We start from the raw sequence: 8,266 nt of genomic DNA on the forward strand, positions 1-8,266 counted from the left end.
AGCTCAGAAGCGACATCCGGGGCTCTTGGGGAAACATCCGGGGCTGCAGCCCAAGTAGCCACCCCCTAGATCCACCACTGGTGGTACTCCTTTGACCACCATTACCTGCCAAGCCTCAGTGAGAAATAACTCTCAAAGAACCAAAGTTTCAGGAACCAAGACAACCTGCCTATTTATTAAAGAAGGTTAGTGGCTTTGCATTCTGAACTTTTTATCCTCCATCTCAGTCACTAACCTGTTCTCTCTCCTCCAGAGGCTCTGGTTCCCCTGATCCTGAATTACCTGCAGAGTTTCTTCAATAAATCTTTTAAAGTTATTATCTGTTGTGTTCTGGTTGCATCAAAGTCCTCAGTCTGAATCTTAACAACAGCTCCCACACTATAAATTGGAAATACAATTGTATTTGTATGACAGAAAGGCATTGAGGAATATTTTTCAGGTGAAAACATTATTTTAAATGTCTCCAAGTCTGATTTATAGGTGATTAAACAAAGAAAAAAAATTTAGCCTGGCTATTTTTTTTCCACGAACACTGAAACACGCAGGTTTGTAGATAGCATACAAGAAGGACAAATTATTTTATTTTAGAAGGTGAAACAGTTCCAAGTAATGTCATAGATATTTCTTTTTCTATGCAAGAAATGAAGAGAGCAATATTTAGATCAGGATTAACAGCACCAGGAAAGGATCCAATATGCTATATTATGTAAAAACATGTATGAAATCAAGCTAAAAAAAACTTTTAGGTTTATATAATAAGATCTGGAAAGGAGGAAGATCGCCTTGTAACTGGAAGGAAGTAATCATTGTAGCCTACCAATTATTAAACTGGGAAAGGATCGAACAAACCCTACAAGTTATAGACCAATTGCACTTACTTCATGTTTAGGAAAGATTATGGAAAGAAAGGTAACAGAAAGAATTACATATTATGTAGAAAGTAAAGGACTTTTGTTTTCATATGAAAGTGGATTCAGAAAAGGAAGGAGTTCAATGGATCCAGTTGTGTGTTTGGAATCAGATATTAGAAAACCTCAAATTAATAGGGAAGTAGTGGTAGCGATATTTTTTGATATTGAGAAAGCATGGGATGTGGTATGGAAGGATGGGTATAAAATTGGGATTACAGGAAGGGTTTATAATTGGATTAAATATTTTTTGCTTAATAGAGTTGGACAGGTACAGATGGGAGTAACAAGATCTGATAATATAAAATTGACAATGGAACTCCACAGGGAAGTATTATCAGTCCTTTATTATTCTCAATCATGATTTATGACATTTTTACAGAAGTAGATCAGGATGTCATGCAGTCTTTATTTGCTGATGATGGAGCCTTTGTCTATAAAAGGGAAAAGTGTAAGATTAGTGTATGAGAAAATACAAAATGCTATTAATGCTGTTGAAATTGAGCTTATAACTGGGGAGTTAAATTCTCAGTAGGTAAATCAAAGACTGTTGTATTCCGTAGAAAGAAAATTGTGGGAATTGATTTAAAAATGTATGGAGAAAAAATGGAAAAAGTAAGTAAAATGTAGTTTTTTAGGAATCATTTTTGATTTCAAGATCTTATGGGGTGATCATGTTAAATATAATGAAGGGAAATTTAAAAAGTTAGAAATATAATGAGGTGGTTATCAGGATTAGATCGGGGTGCAAATAAAACTTATTTAAAAAAAAAATGTTTCCTTGATTAGATCAGTGTTGGATTACGGATGTGTAATAGAATTATGGAAATAGCATATTGTAAATCTGAAATAAAATAAATAATTTAGAGCAAAATTAATTCTGAATGGCAACAATTGTGGGAAGAAAGAACTTAAGGTTGTCATTTATTTCATATAGAAAAGAAAGTAGGTAATTTGGAAATAATAGGAAAAAATTGGAAAGAACAAGTAGTAGTGACAAGATTGCGGCTTGGACATAGTAGATTAAATAAAACTTTACACTTGATAGCTAAAAACCCAACTGGTAGTTGTGAGTGTGGTAGGGATATGGAAAGAATAGAACATGTAATTATACATTGTAAAAAATTCACAGTAAGTAGAGAGAAGCTAAAACAAGAAATTAAGAAATATGATATACAGACATTAAAACTTAATAAAATATTAGTTAATCTTAGAATAAATAAAGCAGTTTTAAAATTTTGAAGTAAACAGAATAAGAATTTATAAGAATTTAGATTAAAGGGAGATACTCTGGTCCACACTCCAGCACAGTAGATGGTGATAATACATCTTAATGTTAGATGTCACTTGCCACTAAAAAACAGAAAGAAGAGGAAAAGAAGGAGTTGACAGAGTCAGATTGCCTGAAAGCCTTGGTTAGTAAGCATCCAGCTTTTTCTCTGTCTGTTTACCTGATCCTCACCTGTTTCTGCGTCCCGATTTTTGAGCGTGCCTAGCCCCTGTTGGATCTGTTTTTTTGTGCCGCCTGGATCCCAGACCTGTTTCTGTTCCCTGACCTTGTTTCTGGATTCTGTTTTGGATTCTCTGGATATCTGATCACCTGGCTCTGACCCTGGACCTCATTTGACCACCATTACCTGCCAAGCCTCAGTGAGAAATAACTCTCAAAGAACCCAGAATATTTTTTTCCACTCATAAAAGGGATTCTGGACAGACAAATATGCTGATTTACATAATTGGAGACCGTCTGCATAAGACTTAGACAAAGCTGTTGTTTCATTGAAATTTACCAATATCACCAAACTAAATTGAAAATAAGAATAATAATTTCCCCAGTTCTATAAATAGATAAACATGAGCAGGTGTCAGTTGGGCCCTGTTGGGATCTGGAGATCTACCACCTGTCTCCAGCAGAGATCGCCTTGGGTCTCCTGGGCTGGAGCCCTCAGCACACCTGAGGATCATCAGCCCATCAGGAGACCTTCTACATAAGCAGCAGTCAGACCTTCCTTCAACGCCACAGTGTTGACCAAGTTTGGTTAGGGAACCTGAGCCTCTGTTAATCTTGAGAGAATCTTAGTGGGCTCTAGAGAGAAACTAGATTCTAACCTGCCTCTGTATTCTTTGCTCACAGAAAACCCGTCTGAAGTCTGAAGCTCTGGATGAGCTTTGCCTGGAAACCTGCCTGCCTGCCCTAGGAAGCCAAACCTGAAGATATCAGTCTGGATCCCTCCACCAGCTCTCAAGGAAGAGCTAGGAAACCAAGCCAAGGTCTGACACTCACAAACCAGAAGCTAGACGCTGCTGCTGCTGAGCTCTCTGCTGAATCTACAGTCTCTGGACCCAACCGGTTCCCCCTCTCAAAGGGATCTGCCAGAACCTCATCAAGGTACATTCTGAACAAACACACTTGACAAACCATCGGAGCTACCTGGCTAATCAAACTTTCCATCTCTGCAGATATCAGTGATTCCAGTCCCGGACCTGTACCAGAACCAGTTCATATTACTCTGTGTGTGTTCCCTCAATAAACTCTGTTAAACTTTTACTCAGTTTCGTGTGGTGTTCTGCATGTGGGTTAAGTCTCTTAAGCCTATCATGACAGGCCCTGTACCGAGTCAGTCAGGTTTAAGGGGTTAAGAGCTTCAGTTCTTATGGCTACTATTTTTTTCGCTCAAGTAAAAGTTAAACGTAGTCATCCTAGAAATTACCCAAGTTAAGAGTAGGCAATTTGGTACTAACATTTGATTTAATGTTTAGAAATGATGCAGACAGACTTTATGCACAAGTTCTGAGGTTTCAAAGACAGAAATGTATAAAGAATACAAACAAATATCAGTAACAGAAAATAATGAAATAAAAAGAAATTAATCTTCAACAAAGTATACAATTCTCCCAAATTACCCTTAGATTTTTTTTAATGAAGCAGAAATACAAGCAGCTTTATTTTAACTGGTGAGCTGCGGAAGTTCACTATTTCCAGGTGAAGCTCAGCAATAGATGTCATGTGATACCATAACATTTATTTTCCACACTCATAAAGGCATAAAACAACGAACAAACGCACATATCTGATTAGAACCCTTAATAAGCATAACCATATAACCTTCGGGCCTTTATACAATGGATTTATGGCCAGAATCCACCTCCAGGATGTTCAAATGTTCTGTGAGTTTCTATTTCATAGGAAATGAGAGCATAAACCTTCAGCTTTACATAATAAAAACCAGGGTAGGGATTACATATCATTATGGTGCTGCACCTTTAGGATGAGAGAATAAATAAGAGCAGAACCTGAGAAGATTTTATTCACTAGAGAGACTGAACAGCTGGAAGATGAGGTGAGTCACTCTTTCTGCTCATTTTATATGCACAGGTTTTCAATTAGTCAAGATTTAACAGTAATCTGTTCACAGAGTTAACATCAAACTAAAACGAACAGTTTGTGTTTAGAGCTCCTTTAAAAACATCCATCTGCTCATCATTCTGATGCTGATAATTTTACAGACAAAAACGTTTAACTGAACCGACAAAAATGATGGATTGTTATGTAGTTACTGCTCTGACTTTATATTATTCAATATTTAATTAAGCAACATTTGTACTGTCATAGTTTATGTTGTCCTGTGAACACACACCCAACTAGTGTGATTCGACCTCAAATTATGGTTAAGCAGATGACTGTGCACAGATATGGGATACATTCCAAACAACCTCCATTCAAAATATAAACATTTATTAACAAAAATACTTCAACTCCAGGTCTAACATATTTAAGTTAAAAAAAACCTTGACTGGTGAAACTAAACTAAACCAAGTAGCTACTATGTTCACACGGAAAAAAAAATGCAATTAAAAATATTAATATCAATAAAATCATGCAATGATATCTCAGTTCAGCAGGGAGTTTGTGTTTGAAGGTTAAATTTTAACTCAAAGCGATTGGAATTAGGTCAAATTAGCTTTAAATTTAATTTAGAGTACCTGTTGAGTGTTAAAACCAATTTACAAAGCAAATTCAGGATCTTTATCATTATCTGGTAAATAATATTTCATTAAATAATTTTTTTAATGAAAGATCAACATCCATTTAGATAATTGATCCTAAAATTATGTGATGGTTTTGGACAATTGAGGGTTCATCTGTCTTTCTGCCCTTTGGCTGAAAGGTACTCCTGGGGACTTGAAGAAAGAATTTTGGAGAGTAAGCAAACCTGGTTCTGCAAGCATTTTGCATGTCTGGTGAATTTCACTTACATTTCTGTAGAGTGAAATCCCTCAGCCTGCAGGGAAAGCCAATCAGATATCTGATAATGCAGCCTGGGCAAGTTCCACAGAAAGAGAGTGAGAGGTGGGGATCTCGAGCCTTTATAGCAAACGCAGTAGGAGGCCTCATACTGTATAGGCCTTTTCCAATAAGCGCCCTACCTACTTCTCACTTCATTTGCGTGAACCTGCAGAGGGTTGGCCATATTTAGCCCCATTTGAGAGCAATTAGGTATATGTGTGAGTGGCTTATGTTTCCCGCTCATGCGGCAGGTGCAGCACCAAATTGTTGTCGGCATAGAGAATGGGACATAACCCCTGCAAATGCATTTTATACATTCACTGAGGAGAGAAACACCTTACCAATATCAAGGCTATTAAAGTAGGCTTGATATTATCATTTATCCTTACAGGGTTCAAAGGTTAAACTCAACAACACATGTCACCTGTTGATGCAGCAGTATTAATGCAAATAAGGTGCTTGCAGGTCCATAAGAAGACTAAAAACTACTGAGGTCCACTGAAATATTTTTATAAAAGAAAAAATATATATAAAAACCGGTGCTTTATTATTTAATACATATACTTTGTGTATTACTTCATAAACTGTAAAAAAAAAATGAATACATTTAATGAATAGAAACATTAGCTGTTATCAAAACCAAAAATCCTCAACATCAGTACAACTAAAAAACTTTACATTTACAGACTCTAGTGTTGAGAGTAAATCCTTTTTAATTAGGTCAGTCTAATAGGATGGGTTTGGGGCAAGTTCTTATATATTTGTTGCTTTTGCATTCATAATGTTGATGTTTTTCATTTGTTTAATTAAAAAGACATTTCTGATACTGCCACCTGTGGCCAACCAACAAAACTGCAGAACTCACTCTCATTTTTCTTGTAGCTTTCTTGTGTAGTAAACAAGTTTCTTTTCTTCTACTTTTTTTTTTTTTTTTTTTTTTTACTTTTTTCACCTAACATGGAGTCGCCATTGTTGTCCGAGTTGAGCTGTAATCCTTTTGGGTTAAATAAATTGTATTTAAATGTGTCTTTTGTATATGAACACCTCTTTTTAATTAAATATATAGTATATATATTTTTTTTCTCTTTGAATATTTGTGCCCCTCCCTCCCTTCGTGGTGAAGGGTTTTGAGTGTTCCAATGACCTTAGCAGCTATGCTGTCTGGGGGCTTTATGCCCCCTAGTAGGGTCACCCAAGGCAGACAGGTCCTAGTTGAGGGACCAGACAAAGAGCAGCCTAAAGACCTCTTATGATGAGTAAGACAAATGGACCAAGTGTTCCCCCACCTGGACCGGGGTCCCATTCTGGAGCCAGGCCTGGAGGTGGGGCATACTGGTGAGTGCTTGGTGTCCGGGCTTTTACCCATGGAGCCCAGCCGGGCACAGCCCGAAGAGGAAACATGGGTTCCCTTACCAATGGGCTAACCACCAGCAGGAAGGGCCTAAGGGGTTGGGTGCAATGTGCGATGGGTGGCAGTCGGGGGTTGGGGACCTTGGTGTTCTGATCCTCGAATGAAGAAGCTGGCTCTTGGGAGATGGAATGTCACCTCTCTGGTGGGAAAGAGCCTGAGTTATTGCGCGAGGTTGAACGGTTAGTCGGACTAGAGATAGTTGGACTAAACTTGACGCATGGCTCTGGTTCTGGAACCAGTCTCCTTGAGAGGGGATGGACGTTCTTCCACGTTGGAGTTGCCCCTGGTGAGAGGTGCCGAGCAGGAGTGGGCATACTTGTTGCCCCTCATCTTGGTGCCTATACGTTGGGGTTCATCTCGGGGAACTAGAGGGTGGCCTCCCTCCTCATACGTGTGGGGGGACGGGTTCTTGTGCTCATGCGCCAAACAGCAGTTCAGATTACCCACACATTTTGGAGTCCTTACGGGGGGTACTGGAGAGTGCCCCTCCTGGAGACTGCCTTGCTCTTCTGGGGGACTTCAACACACCGGGGGCAATGACAGTGAGACCTGGGGAGGCGTGGTTGGAAGTAATGACCCACCAGAAATTAACTCGAGTAGTGTTCTGTTGTTGGACTGCTGTGCTCATCATGGATTGTCCATAACAAACACCATGTTCAAGCATAAGGGTGTCCATATGTGCTTTTGACACCAGGACACCCTAGGCCAGGAGTGGGCAATTCCAGTTCCTGGGGGCCGGTATCCTGCATCTTTTAGATGTGCCTTTGGTTCAACACACCTGAATCAAGTAATCAGATAATTGAGAGGACTCTGCAGGAACCGACTGCATACTGAGTAGGTAACTCAGCCATTTGATTCAGGTGTGTTGGACCAAGGATGGATCTAAAAGTTGCAGGATACCGGCCCCCAGGAACTGGAATTGCCCACCCCTGCCATAGGCCATAGTGCAATGATCGAATTAGTTTTTTCATCTGACCTGTGACCGTATATCTTAGATACTCGGGTGAAGAGAGGGGCGGAGCTTTCCACCAACTACTGCATGGTGGTGAGTTGGCTCTGATGGTGGGGGAGGACGCTGGTCAGACCTGGTTGGCCCAAACTTATTGTGAGGGTTTGCTGGGATCGTCTGGCAGAGTTCCCCGTGAGATGGAGCTTTAACTGCCACCTCTGGGAGTGCTTTGAACATGTTACGAGGGAGGTGGGGTACAGTAAGTCTAAGTGGACCATGTTCCATGCCTCTAATGCTGAGGCGGATAGTCGGAGCTGTGGTTGGTAGGTTGTCGGTGCATGTTGCGGCGCAAACCCTCGAACATGCTGGTGGACACCAGTGGTGAGTGAAGATGAAGAAGGAGTTCTATTGGGCTTTATTGACCTGGGAAATAACTTCTGTTACACACTCCAGATACAAACATTTTTACATGTATGTGTATGTGTATATATATATATATATATATATATATATATATATATATATATATATACACGATAAACCACACAAAATAATATTAATATATACACATATAACTCCTATATATGTATAAAAAAACAAAAAAAAAACTGTTTTCTCACCCCTCGTGGGGTGGTATGTGTCATCCTCAAGCTCGGGTCCTCTACCAGCGGATATATATATATATATATATATATATATATATATATATA

This window comes from Cyprinodon variegatus, unplaced genomic scaffold, assembly GCF_000732505.1.
Source record: "Cyprinodon variegatus isolate N-32 unplaced genomic scaffold, C_variegatus-1.0 Scaffold680, whole genome shotgun sequence".
Classification (NCBI taxonomy): domain Eukaryota; kingdom Metazoa; phylum Chordata; class Actinopteri; order Cyprinodontiformes; family Cyprinodontidae; genus Cyprinodon; species Cyprinodon variegatus.